Below are 13533 nucleotides of genomic sequence, written 5' to 3' on the forward strand. Positions count from 1 at the left end.
CAAATTAAAAAAAAACATAATATATTGATGAATAAGACTTCAGACAATTGCAAACACATTTATCCACTATACATAAACTAGATGATCAGAAAACTAGAATTTTGAAGTCAATAAATACGTTGATATTAACATTTTCATTGTTGGGGTACATCATTTCAAATTAAAAAAAACACATAAGTTGTTGTTGAATAAGACTTCAGGCAATTGCAAATACATTAGTCACCTATAGATAGATTAGTTGAACCCAAAACTAGAATTTAGAACTCAATAATTACGTTAATATTAACGTTATTCATTGTTGGGGTACGTCATTTCAAATTAAAAAAAAACATAATATGTTGATGAAGAAGACTTCAGACAATTGCAAATACATTTATCCACTATAAATTAACTAGATGTTCAAAAAACTAGAATTTAGAAGTCAATAAATACGTTGATATCAACATTTTCATTGTTGGGGTACATCATTTCAAATTAAAAAAAAACATAATTTGTTGATGAATAAGACTTCAGACAATTGCAAACACATTTATCCACTATACATAAACTAGATGATCAGAAAACTAGAATTTCGAAGTCAATAAATACGTTGGTATTAACATTTTCATTGTTGGGGTACATCATTTCAAATTAAAAAAAACACATAAGTTGTTGTTGAATAAGACTTCAGGCAATTGCAAATACATTAGTCACCTATAGATAGATTAGTTGAACCCAAAACTAGAATTTAGAACTCAATAATTACGTTAATATTAACGTTATTCATTGTTGGGGTACGTCATTTCAAATTAAAAAAAAACATAATTTGTTGACGAATAAGACTTCAGACAATTGCAAATACATTGGTCACCTATAGATAGATTAGTTGAACCCAAAACTAGAATTTAGAAGTCAATAAATACGTTGATATTAACATTTTCATTGTTGGGGTACATCATTTCAAATTAAAAAAAAACATAAATTGTTGTTGATTAAGACTTCAGACAATTGCAAATACATTTATCCACTATAAATTAACTAGATGTTCAAAAAACTAGAATTTAGAAGTCAATAAATACGTTGATATTAACATTTTCATTGTTGGGGTACATCATTTCAAATTAAAAAAAAACATAAATTGTTGTTGATTAAGACTTCAGACAATTGCAAATACATTTATCCACTATAAATTAACTAGATGTTCAAAAAACTAGAATTTAGAAGTCAATAAATACGTTGATATTAACATTTTCATTGTTGGGGTACATCATTTCAAATTAAAAAAAAACATAATTTGTTGACGAATAAGACTTCAGACAATTGCAAATACATTACTCACCTATAGATCGATTAGTTGTACGCAAAACTAGAATTTAGAAGTCAATAATTACGTTAATATTAACGTCATTCATTGTTGGGGTACGTCATTTCAAATTAAAAAAAAACATAATATATTGATGAATAAGACTTCAGACAATTGCAAACACATTTATCCACTATACATAAACTAGATGATCAGAAAACTAGAATTTTGAAGTCAATAAATACGTTGATATTAACATTTTCATTGTTGGGGTACATCATTTCAAATTAAAAAAAAACATAAATTGTTGTTGATTAAGACTTCAGACAATTGCAAATACATTTATCCACTATAAATTAACTAGATGTTCAAAAAACTAGAATTTAGAAGTCAATAAATACGTTGATATTAACATTTTCATTGTTGGGGTATATCATTTCAAATTAAAAAAAAACATAATTTGTTGACGAATAAGACTTTAGATAATTGCAAATACATTGGTCACCTATAGATAGATTAGTTGTACGCAAAACTAGAATTTAGAAGTCAATAAATACGTTGATATTAACATTTTCATTGTTGGGGTACATCATTTCAAATTAAAAAAAAACATAAATTGTTGTTGATTAAGACTTCAGACAATTGCAAATACATTTATCCACTATAAATTAACTAGATGTTCAAAAAACTAGAATTTAGAAGTCAATAAATACGTTGATATTAACATTTTCATTGTTGGGGTACATCATTTCAAATTAAAAAAAACACATGAAATGTTGTTGAATAAGACTTCAGGCAATTGCAAATACATTACTCACCTATAGATCGATTAGTTGTACGCAAAACTAGAATTTAGAAGTCAATAATTACGTTAATATTAACGTCATTCATTGTTGGGGTACGTCATTTCAAATTAAAAAAAAACATAATATATTGATGAATAAGACTTCAGACAATTGCAAACACATTTATCCACTATACATAAACTAGATGATCAGAAAACTAGAATTTTGAAGTCAATAAATACGTTGATATTAACATTTTCATTGTTGGGGTACATCATTTCAAATTAAAAAAAACACATAAGTTGTTGTTGAATAAGACTTCAGGCAATTGCAAATACATTAGTCACCTATAGATAGATTAGTTGAACCCAAAACTAGAATTTAGAACTCAATAATTACGTTAATATTAACGTTATTCATTGTTGGGGTACGTCATTTCAAATTAAAAAAAAACATAATATGTTGATGAAGAAGACTTCAGACAATTGCAAATACATTTATCCACTATAAATTAACTAGATGTTCAAAAAACTAGAATTTAGAAGTCAATAAATACGTTGATATCAACATTTTCATTGTTGGGGTACATCATTTCAAATTAAAAAAAAACATAATTTGTTGATGAATAAGACTTCAGACAATTGCAAACACATTTATCCACTATACATAAACTAGATGATCAGAAAACTAGAATTTCGAAGTCAATAAATACGTTGGTATTAACATTTTCATTGTTGGGGTACATCATTTCAAATTAAAAAAAACACATAAGTTGTTGTTGAATAAGACTTCAGGCAATTGCAAATACATTAGTCACCTATAGATAGATTAGTTGAACCCAAAACTAGAATTTAGAACTCAATAATTACGTTAATATTAACGTTATTCATTGTTGGGGTACGTCATTTCAAATTAAAAAAAAACATAATATGTTGATGAATAAGACTTCAGACAATTGCAAACACATTTATCCACTATACATAAACTAGATGATCAGAAAACTAGAATTTAGAAGTCAATAAATACGTTGATATTAACATTTTCATTGTTGGGGTACATCATTTCAAATTAAAAAAAACACATGAAATGTTGTTGAATAAGACTTCAGGCAATTGCAAATACATTACTCACCTATAGATCGATTAGTTGTACGCAAAACTAGAATTTAGAAGTCAATAATTACGTTAATATTAACGTTATTCATTGTTGGGGTACGTCATTTCAAATTAAAAAAAAACATAATATGTTGATGAATAAGACTTCAAACAATTGCAAACACATTTATCCACTATACATAAACTAGATGATCAGAAAACTAGAATTTAGAACTCAATAATTACGTTAATATTAACGTTATTCATTGTTGGGGTACGTCATTTCAAATTAAAAAAAAACATAATATGTTGATGAATAAGACTTCAGACAATTGCAAACACATTTATCCACTATACATAAACTAGATGATCAGAAAACTAGAATTTAGAAGTCAATAAATACGTTGATATTAACATTTTCATTGTTGGGGTACATCATTTCAAATTAAAAAAAACACATGAAATGTTGTTGAATAAGACTTCAGGCAATTGCAAATACATTACTCACCTATAGATCGATTAGTTGTACGCAAAACTAGAATTTAGAAGTCAATAATTACGTTAATATTAACGTTATTCATTGTTGGGGTACGTCATTTCAAATTAAAAAAAAACATAATATGTTGATGAATAAGACTTCAGACAATTGCAAACACATTTATCCACTATAAATTAACTAGATGTTCAAAAAACTAGAATTTAGAAGTCAATAAATACGTTGATATTAACATTTTCATTGTTGGGGTACATCATTTCAAATTAAAAAAAAACATAATTTGTTGACGAATAAGACTTCAGACAATTGCAAATACATTGGTCACCTATAGATAGATTAGTTGAACCCAAAACTAGAATTTAGAAGTCAATAAATACGTTGATATTAACATTTTCATTGTTGGGGTACATCATTTCAAATTAAAAAAAAACATAAATTGTTGTTGATTAAGACTTCAGACAATTGCAAATACATTTATCCACTATAAATTAACTAGATGTTCAAAAAACTAGAATTTAGAAGTCAATAAATACGTTGATATTAACATTTTCATTGTTGGGGTACATCATTTCAAATTAAAAAAAAAACATAATTTGTTGACGAATAAGACTTCAGACAATTGCAAATACATTACTCACCAATAGATCGATTAGTTGTACGCAAAACTAGAATTTAGAAGTCAATAATTACGTTAATATTAACGTCATTCATTGTTGGGGTACGTCATTTCAAATTAAAAAAAAACATAATATGTTGATGAATAAGACTTCAGACAATTGCAAACACATTTATCCACTATACATAAACTAGATGATCAGAAAACTAGAATTTTGAAGTCAATAAATACGTTGATATTAACATTTTCATTGTTGGGGTACATCATTTCAAATTAAAAAAAACACATAAGTTGTTGTTGAATAAGACTTCAGGCAATTGCAAATACATTAGTCACCTATAGATAGATTAGTTGAACCCAAAACTAGAATTTAGAACTCAATAATTACGTTAATATTAACGTTATTCATTGTTGGGGTACGTCATTTCAAATTAAAAAAAAACATAATATGTTGATGAAGAAGACTTCAGACAATTGCAAATACATTTATCCACTATAAATTACTTAGTTGTTCAAAAAACTAGAATTTAGAAGTCAATAAATACGTTGATATCAACATTTTCATTGTTGGGGTACATCATTTCAAATTAAAAAAAAACATAATTTGTTGATGAATAAGACTTCAGACAATTGCAAACACATTTATCCACTATACATAAACTAGATGATCAGAAAACTAGAATTTAGAAGTCAATAAATACGTTGATATTAACATTTTCATTGTTGGGGTACGTCATTTCAAATTAAAAAAAAACATAATATATTGATGAATAAGACTTCAGACAATTGCAAACACATTCATCCACTATACATAAACTAGATGATCAGAAAACTAGAATTTTGAAGTCAATAAATACGTTGATATTAACATTTTCATTGTTGGGGTACATCATTTCAAATTAAAAAAAACACATAAGTTGTTGTTGAATAAGACTTCAGGCAATTGCAAATGCATTAGTCACCTATAGATAGATTAGTTGAACCCAAAACTAGAATTTAGAACTCAATAATTACGTTAATATTAACGTTATTCATTGTTGGGGTACGTCATTTCAAATTAAAAAAAAACATAATATGTTGATGAAGAAGACTTCAGACAATTGCAAATACATTTATCCACTATAAATTAACTAGATGTTCAAAAAACTAGAATTTAGAAGTCAATAAATACGTTGATATCAACATTTTCATTGTTGGGGTACATCATTTCAAATTAAAAAAAAAACATAATTTGTTGATGAATAAGACTTCAGACAATTGCAAACACATTTATCCACTATACATAAACTAGATGATCAGAAAACTAGAATTTCGAAGTCAATAAATACGTTGGTATTAACATTTTCATTGTTGGGGTACATCATTTCAAATTAAAAAAAACACATGAAATGTTGTTGAATAAGACTTCAGGCAATTGCAAATACATTACTCACCTATAGATCGATTAGTTGTACGCAAAACTAGAATTTAGAAGTCAATAATTACGTTAATATTAACGTTATTCATTGTTGGGGTACGTCATTTCAAATTAAAAAAAAACATAATATGTTGATGAATAAGACTTCAGACAATTGCAAACACATTTATCCACTATACATAAACTAGATGATCAGAAAACTAGAATTCTGAAGTCAATAAATACGTTGGTATTAACATTTTCATTGTTGGGGTACATCATTTCAAATTAAAAAAAACACATAAGTTGTTGTTGAATAAGACTTCAGGCAATTGCAAATACATTAGTCACCTATAGATAGATTAGTTGAACCCAAAACTAGAATTTAGAAGTCAATAAATACGTTGATATTAACATTTTCATTGTTGGGGTACATCATTTCAAATTAAAAAAAAACATAAATTGTTGTTGATTAAGACTTCAGACAATTGCAAATACATTTATCCACTATAAATTAACTAGATGTTCAAAAAACTAGAATTTAGAAGTCAATAAATACGTTGATATTAACATTTTCATTGTTGGGGTACATCATTTCAAATTAAAAAAAAACATAATTTGTTGACGAATAAGACTTCAGACAATTGCAAATACATTACTCACCTATAGATCGATTAGTTGTACGCAAAACTAGAATTTAGAAGTCAATAATTATGTTAATATTAACGTCATTCATTGTTGGGGTACGTCATTTCAAATTAAAAAAAAACATAATATGTTGATGAATAAGACTTCAGACAATTGCAAACACATTTATCCACTATACATAAACTAGATGATCAGAAAACTAGAATTTTGAAGTCAATAAATACGTTGATATTAACATTTTCATTGTTGGGGTACATCATTTCAAATTAAAAAAAACACATAAGTTGTTGTTGAATAAGACTTCAGGCAATTGCAAATACATTAGTCACCTATAGATAGATTAGTTGAACCCAAAACTAGAATTTAGAACTCAATAATTACGTTAATATTAACGTTATTCATTGTTGGGGTACGTCATTTCAAATTAAAAAAAAACATAATTTGTTGATGAAGAAGACTTCAGACAATTGCAAATACATTTATCCACTATAAATTACTTAGTTGTTCAAAAAACTAGAATTTAGAAGTCAATAAATACGTTGATATCAACATTTTCATTGTTGGGGTACATCATTTCAAATTAAAAAAAAACATAATTTGTTGATGAATAAGACTTCAGACAATTGCAAACACATTTATCCACTATACATAAACTAGATGATCAGAAAACTAGAATTTAGAAGTCAATAAATACGTTGATATTAACATTTTCATTGTTGGGGTACATCATTTCAAATTAAAAAAAACACATGAAATGTTGTTGAATAAGACTTCAGGCAATTGCAAATACATTAGTCACCTATAGATAGATTAGTTGAACCCAAAACTAGAATTTAGAACTCAATAATTACGTTAATATTAACGTTATTCATTGTTGGGGTACGTCATTTCAAATTAAAAAAAAACATAATATGTTGATGAATAAGACTTCAGACAATTGCAAACACATTTATCCACTATACATAAACTAGATGATCAGAAAACTAGAATTTAGAAGTCAATAAATACGTTGATATTAACATTTTCATTGTTGGGGTACATCATTTCAAATTAAAAAAAACACATGAAATGTTGTTGAATAAGACTTCAGGCAATTGCAAATACATTACTCACCTATAGATCGATTAGTTGTACGCAAAACTAGAATTTAGAAGTCAATAATTACGTTAATATTAACGTTATTCATTGTTGGGGTACGTCATTTCAAATTAAAAAAAAACATAATATGTTGATGAATAAGACTTCAGACAATTGCAAACACATTTATCCACTATACATAAACTAGATGATCAGAAAACTAGAATTTAGAAGTCAATAAATACGTTGATATTAACATTTTCATTGTTGGGGTATATCATTTCAAATTAAAAAAAAACATAATTTGTTGACGAATAAGACTTCAGACAATTGCAAACACATTCATCCACTATACATAAACTAGATGATCAGAAAACTAGAATTTTGAAGTCAATAAATACGTTGATATTAACATTTTCATTGTTGGGGTACATCATTTCAAATTAAAAAAAACACATAAGTTGTTGTTGAATAAGACTTCAGGCAATTGCAAATGCATTAGTCACCTATAGATAGATTAGTTGAACCCAAAACTAGAATTTAGAACTCAATAATTACGTTAATATTAACGTTATTCATTGTTGGGGTACGTCATTTCAAATTAAAAAAAAACATAATATGTTGATGAAGAAGACTTCAGACAATTGCAAATACATTTATCCACTATAAATTAACTAGATGTTCAAAAAACTAGAATTTAGAAGTCAATAAATACGTTGATATCAACATTTTCATTGTTGGGGTACATCATTTCAAATTAAAAAAAAACATAATTTGTTGATGAATAAGACTTCAGACAATTGCAAACACATTTATCCACTATACATAAACTAGATGATCAGAAAACTAGAATTTCGAAGTCAATAAATACGTTGGTATTAACATTTTCATTGTTGGGGTACATCATTTCAAATTAAAAAAAACACATGAAATGTTGTTGAATAAGACTTCAGGCAATTGCAAATACATTACTCACCTATAGATCGATTAGTTGTACGCAAAACTAGAATTTAGAAGTCAATAATTACGTTAATATTAACGTTATTCATTGTTGGGGTACGTCATTTCAAATTAAAAAAAAACATAATATGTTGATGAATAAGACTTCAGACAATTGCAAACACATTTATCCACTATACATAAACTAGATGATCAGAAAACTAGAATTCTGAAGTCAATAAATACGTTGGTATTAACATTTTCATTGTTGGGGTACATCATTTCAAATTAAAAAAAACACATAAGTTGTTGTTGAATAAGACTTCAGGCAATTGCAAATACATTAGTCACCTATAGATAGATTAGTTGAACCCAAAACTAGAATTTAGAAGTCAATAAATACGTTGATATTAACATTTTCATTGTTGGGGTACATCATTTCAAATTAAAAAAAAACATAAATTGTTGTTGATTAAGACTTCAGACAATTGCAAATACATTTATCCACTATAAATTAACTAGATGTTCAAAAAACTAGAATTTAGAAGTCAATAAATACGTTGATATTAACATTTTCATTGTTGGGGTACATCATTTCAAATTAAAAAAAAACATAATTTGTTGACGAATAAGACTTCAGACAATTGCAAATACATTACTCACCTATAGATCGATTAGTTGTACGCAAAACTAGAATTTAGAAGTCAATAATTATGTTAATATTAACGTCATTCATTGTTGGGGTACGTCATTTCAAATTAAAAAAAAACATAATATGTTGATGAATAAGACTTCAGACAATTGCAAACACATTTATCCACTATACATAAACTAGATGATCAGAAAACTAGAATTTTGAAGTCAATAAATACGTTGATATTAACATTTTCATTGTTGGGGTACATCATTTCAAATTAAAAAAAACACATAAGTTGTTGTTGAATAAGACTTCAGGCAATTGCAAATACATTAGTCACCTATAGATAGATTAGTTGAACCCAAAACTAGAATTTAGAACTCAATAATTACGTTAATATTAACGTTATTCATTGTTGGGGTACGTCATTTCAAATTAAAAAAAAACATAATTTGTTGATGAAGAAGACTTCAGACAATTGCAAATACATTTATCCACTATAAATTACTTAGTTGTTCAAAAAACTAGAATTTAGAAGTCAATAAATACGTTGATATCAACATTTTCATTGTTGGGGTACATCATTTCAAATTAAAAAAAAACATAATTTGTTGATGAATAAGACTTCAGACAATTGCAAACACATTTATCCACTATACATAAACTAGATGATCAGAAAACTAGAATTTAGAAGTCAATAAATACGTTGATATTAACATTTTCATTGTTGGGGTACATCATTTCAAATTAAAAAAAACACATGAAATGTTGTTGAATAAGACTTCAGGCAATTGCAAATACATTAGTCACCTATAGATAGATTAGTTGAACCCAAAACTAGAATTTAGAACTCAATAATTACGTTAATATTAACGTTATTCATTGTTGGGGTACGTCATTTCAAATTAAAAAAAAACATAATATGTTGATGAATAAGACTTCAGACAATTGCAAACACATTTATCCACTATACATAAACTAGATGATCAGAAAACTAGAATTTAGAAGTCAATAAATACGTTGATATTAACATTTTCATTGTTGGGGTACATCATTTCAAATTAAAAAAAACACATGAAATGTTGTTGAATAAGACTTCAGGCAATTGCAAATACATTACTCACCTATAGATCGATTAGTTGTACGCAAAACTAGAATTTAGAAGTCAATAATTACGTTAATATTAACGTTATTCATTGTTGGGGTACGTCATTTCAAATTAAAAAAAAACATAATATGTTGATGAATAAGACTTCAGACAATTGCAAACACATTTATCCACTATACATAAACTAGATGATCAGAAAACTAGAATTTAGAAGTCAATAAATACGTTGATATTAACATTTTCATTGTTGGGGTATATCATTTCAAATTAAAAAAAAACATAATTTGTTGACGAATAAGACTTTAGATAATTGCAAATACATTGGTCACCTATAGATAGATTAGTTGTACGCAAAACTAGAATTTAGAAGTCAATAAATACGTTGATATTAACATTTTCATTGTTGGGGTACATCATTTCAAATTAAAAAAAAACATAAATTGTTGTTGATTAAGACTTCAGACAATTGCAAATACATTTATCCACTATAAATTAACTAGATGTTCAAAAAACTAGAATTTAGAAGTCAATAAATACGTTGATATTAACATTTTCATTGTTGGGGTACATCATTTCAAATTAAAAAAAAACATAATTTGTTGACGAATAAGACTTCAGACAATTGCAAATACATTACTCACCTATAGATCGATTAGTTGTACGCAAAACTAGAATTTAGAAGTCAATAATTACGTTAATATTAACGTCATTCATTGTTGGGGTACGTCATTTCAAATTAAAAAAAAACATAATATATTGATGAATAAGACTTCAGACAATTGCAAACACATTTATCCACTATACATAAACTAGATGATCAGAAAACTAGAATTTTGAAGTCAATAAATACGTTGATATTAACATTTTCATTGTTGGGGTACATCATTTCAAATTAAAAAAAACACATAAGTTGTTGTTGAATAAGACTTCAGGCAATTGCAAATACATTAGTCACCTATAGATAGATTAGTTGAACCCAAAACTAGAATTTAGAACTCAATAATTACGTTAATATTAACGTTATTCATTGTTGGGGTACGTCATTTCAAATTAAAAAAAAACATAATATGTTGATGAAGAAGACTTCAGACAATTGCAAATACATTTATCCACTATAAATTAACTAGATGTTCAAAAAACTAGAATTTAGAAGTCAATAAATACGTTGATATTAACATTTTCATTGTTGGGGTATATCATTTCAAATTAAAAAAAAACATAATTTGTTGACGAATAAGACTTCAGACAATTGCAAACACATTCATCCACTATACATAAACTAGATGATCAGAAAACTAGAATTTTGAAGTCAATAAATACGTTGATATTAACATTTTCATTGTTGGGGTACATCATTTCAAATTAAAAAAAACACATAAGTTGTTGTTGAATAAGACTTCAGGCAATTGCAAATGCATTAGTCACCTATAGATAGATTAGTTGAACCCAAAACTAGAATTTAGAACTCAATAATTACGTTAATATTAACGTTATTCATTGTTGGGGTACGTCATTTCAAATTAAAAAAAAACATAATATGTTGATGAAGAAGACTTCAGACAATTGCAAATACATTTATCCACTATAAATTAACTAGATGTTCAAAAAACTAGAATTTAGAAGTCAATAAATACGTTGATATCAACATTTTCATTGTTGGGGTACATCATTTCAAATTAAAAAAAAACATAATTTGTTGATGAATAAGACTTCAGACAATTGCAAACACATTTATCCACTATACATAAACTAGATGATCAGAAAACTAGAATTTCGAAGTCAATAAATACGTTGGTATTAACATTTTCATTGTTGGGGTACATCATTTCAAATTAAAAAAAACACATGAAATGTTGTTGAATAAGACTTCAGGCAATTGCAAATACATTACTCACCTATAGATCGATTAGTTGTACGCAAAACTAGAATTTAGAAGTCAATAATTACGTTAATATTAACGTTATTCATTGTTGGGGTACGTCATTTCAAATTAAAAAAAAACATAATATGTTGATGAATAAGACTTCAGACAATTGCAAACACATTTATCCACTATACATAAACTAGATGATCAGAAAACTAGAATTCTGAAGTCAATAAATACGTTGGTATTAACATTTTCATTGTTGGGGTACATCATTTCAAATTAAAAAAAACACATAAGTTGTTGTTGAATAAGACTTCAGGCAATTGCAAATACATTAGTCACCTATAGATAGATTAGTTGAACCCAAAACTAGAATTTAGAAGTCAATAAATACGTTGATATTAACATTTTCATTGTTGGGGTACATCATTTCAAATTAAAAAAAAACATAAATTGTTGTTGATTAAGACTTCAGACAATTGCAAATACATTTATCCACTATAAATTAACTAGATGTTCAAAAAACTAGAATTTAGAAGTCAATAAATACGTTGATATTAACATTTTCATTGTTGGGGTACATCATTTCAAATTAAAAAAAAACATAATTTGTTGACGAATAAGACTTCAGACAATTGCAAATACATTACTCACCTATAGATCGATTAGTTGTACGCAAAACTAGAATTTAGAAGTCAATAATTATGTTAATATTAACGTCATTCATTGTTGGGGTACGTCATTTCAAATTAAAAAAAAACATAATATGTTGATGAATAAGACTTCAGACAATTGCAAACACATTTATCCACTATACATAAACTAGATGATCAGAAAACTAGAATTTTGAAGTCAATAAATACGTTGATATTAACATTTTCATTGTTGGGGTACATCATTTCAAATTAAAAAAAACACATAAGTTGTTGTTGAATAAGACTTCAGGCAATTGCAAATACATTAGTCACCTATAGATAGATTAGTTGAACCCAAAACTAGAATTTAGAACTCAATAATTACGTTAATATTAACGTTATTCATTGTTGGGGTACGTCATTTCAAATTAAAAAAAAACATAATTTGTTGATGAAGAAGACTTCAGACAATTGCAAATACATTTATCCACTATAAATTACTTAGTTGTTCAAAAAACTAGAATTTAGAAGTCAATAAATACGTTGATATCAACATTTTCATTGTTGGGGTACATCATTTCAAATTAAAAAAAAACATAATTTGTTGATGAATAAGACTTCAGACAATTGCAAACACATTTATCCACTATACATAAACTAGATGATCAGAAAACTAGAATTTAGAAGTCAATAAATACGTTGATATTAACATTTTCATTGTTGGGGTACATCATTTCAAATTAAAAAAAACACATGAAATGTTGTTGAATAAGACTTCAGGCAATTGCAAATACATTAGTCACCTATAGATAGATTAGTTGAACCCAAAACTAGAATTTAGAACTCAATAATTACGTTAATATTAACGTTATTCATTGTTGGGGTACGTCATTTCAAATTAAAAAAAAACATAATATGTTGATGAATAAGACTTCAGACAATTGCAAACACAT

The sequence above is a fragment of the Metopolophium dirhodum genome, chromosome 1, assembly GCF_019925205.1.
Source record: "Metopolophium dirhodum isolate CAU chromosome 1, ASM1992520v1, whole genome shotgun sequence".
Lineage (NCBI taxonomy): Eukaryota > Metazoa > Arthropoda > Insecta > Hemiptera > Aphididae > Metopolophium > Metopolophium dirhodum.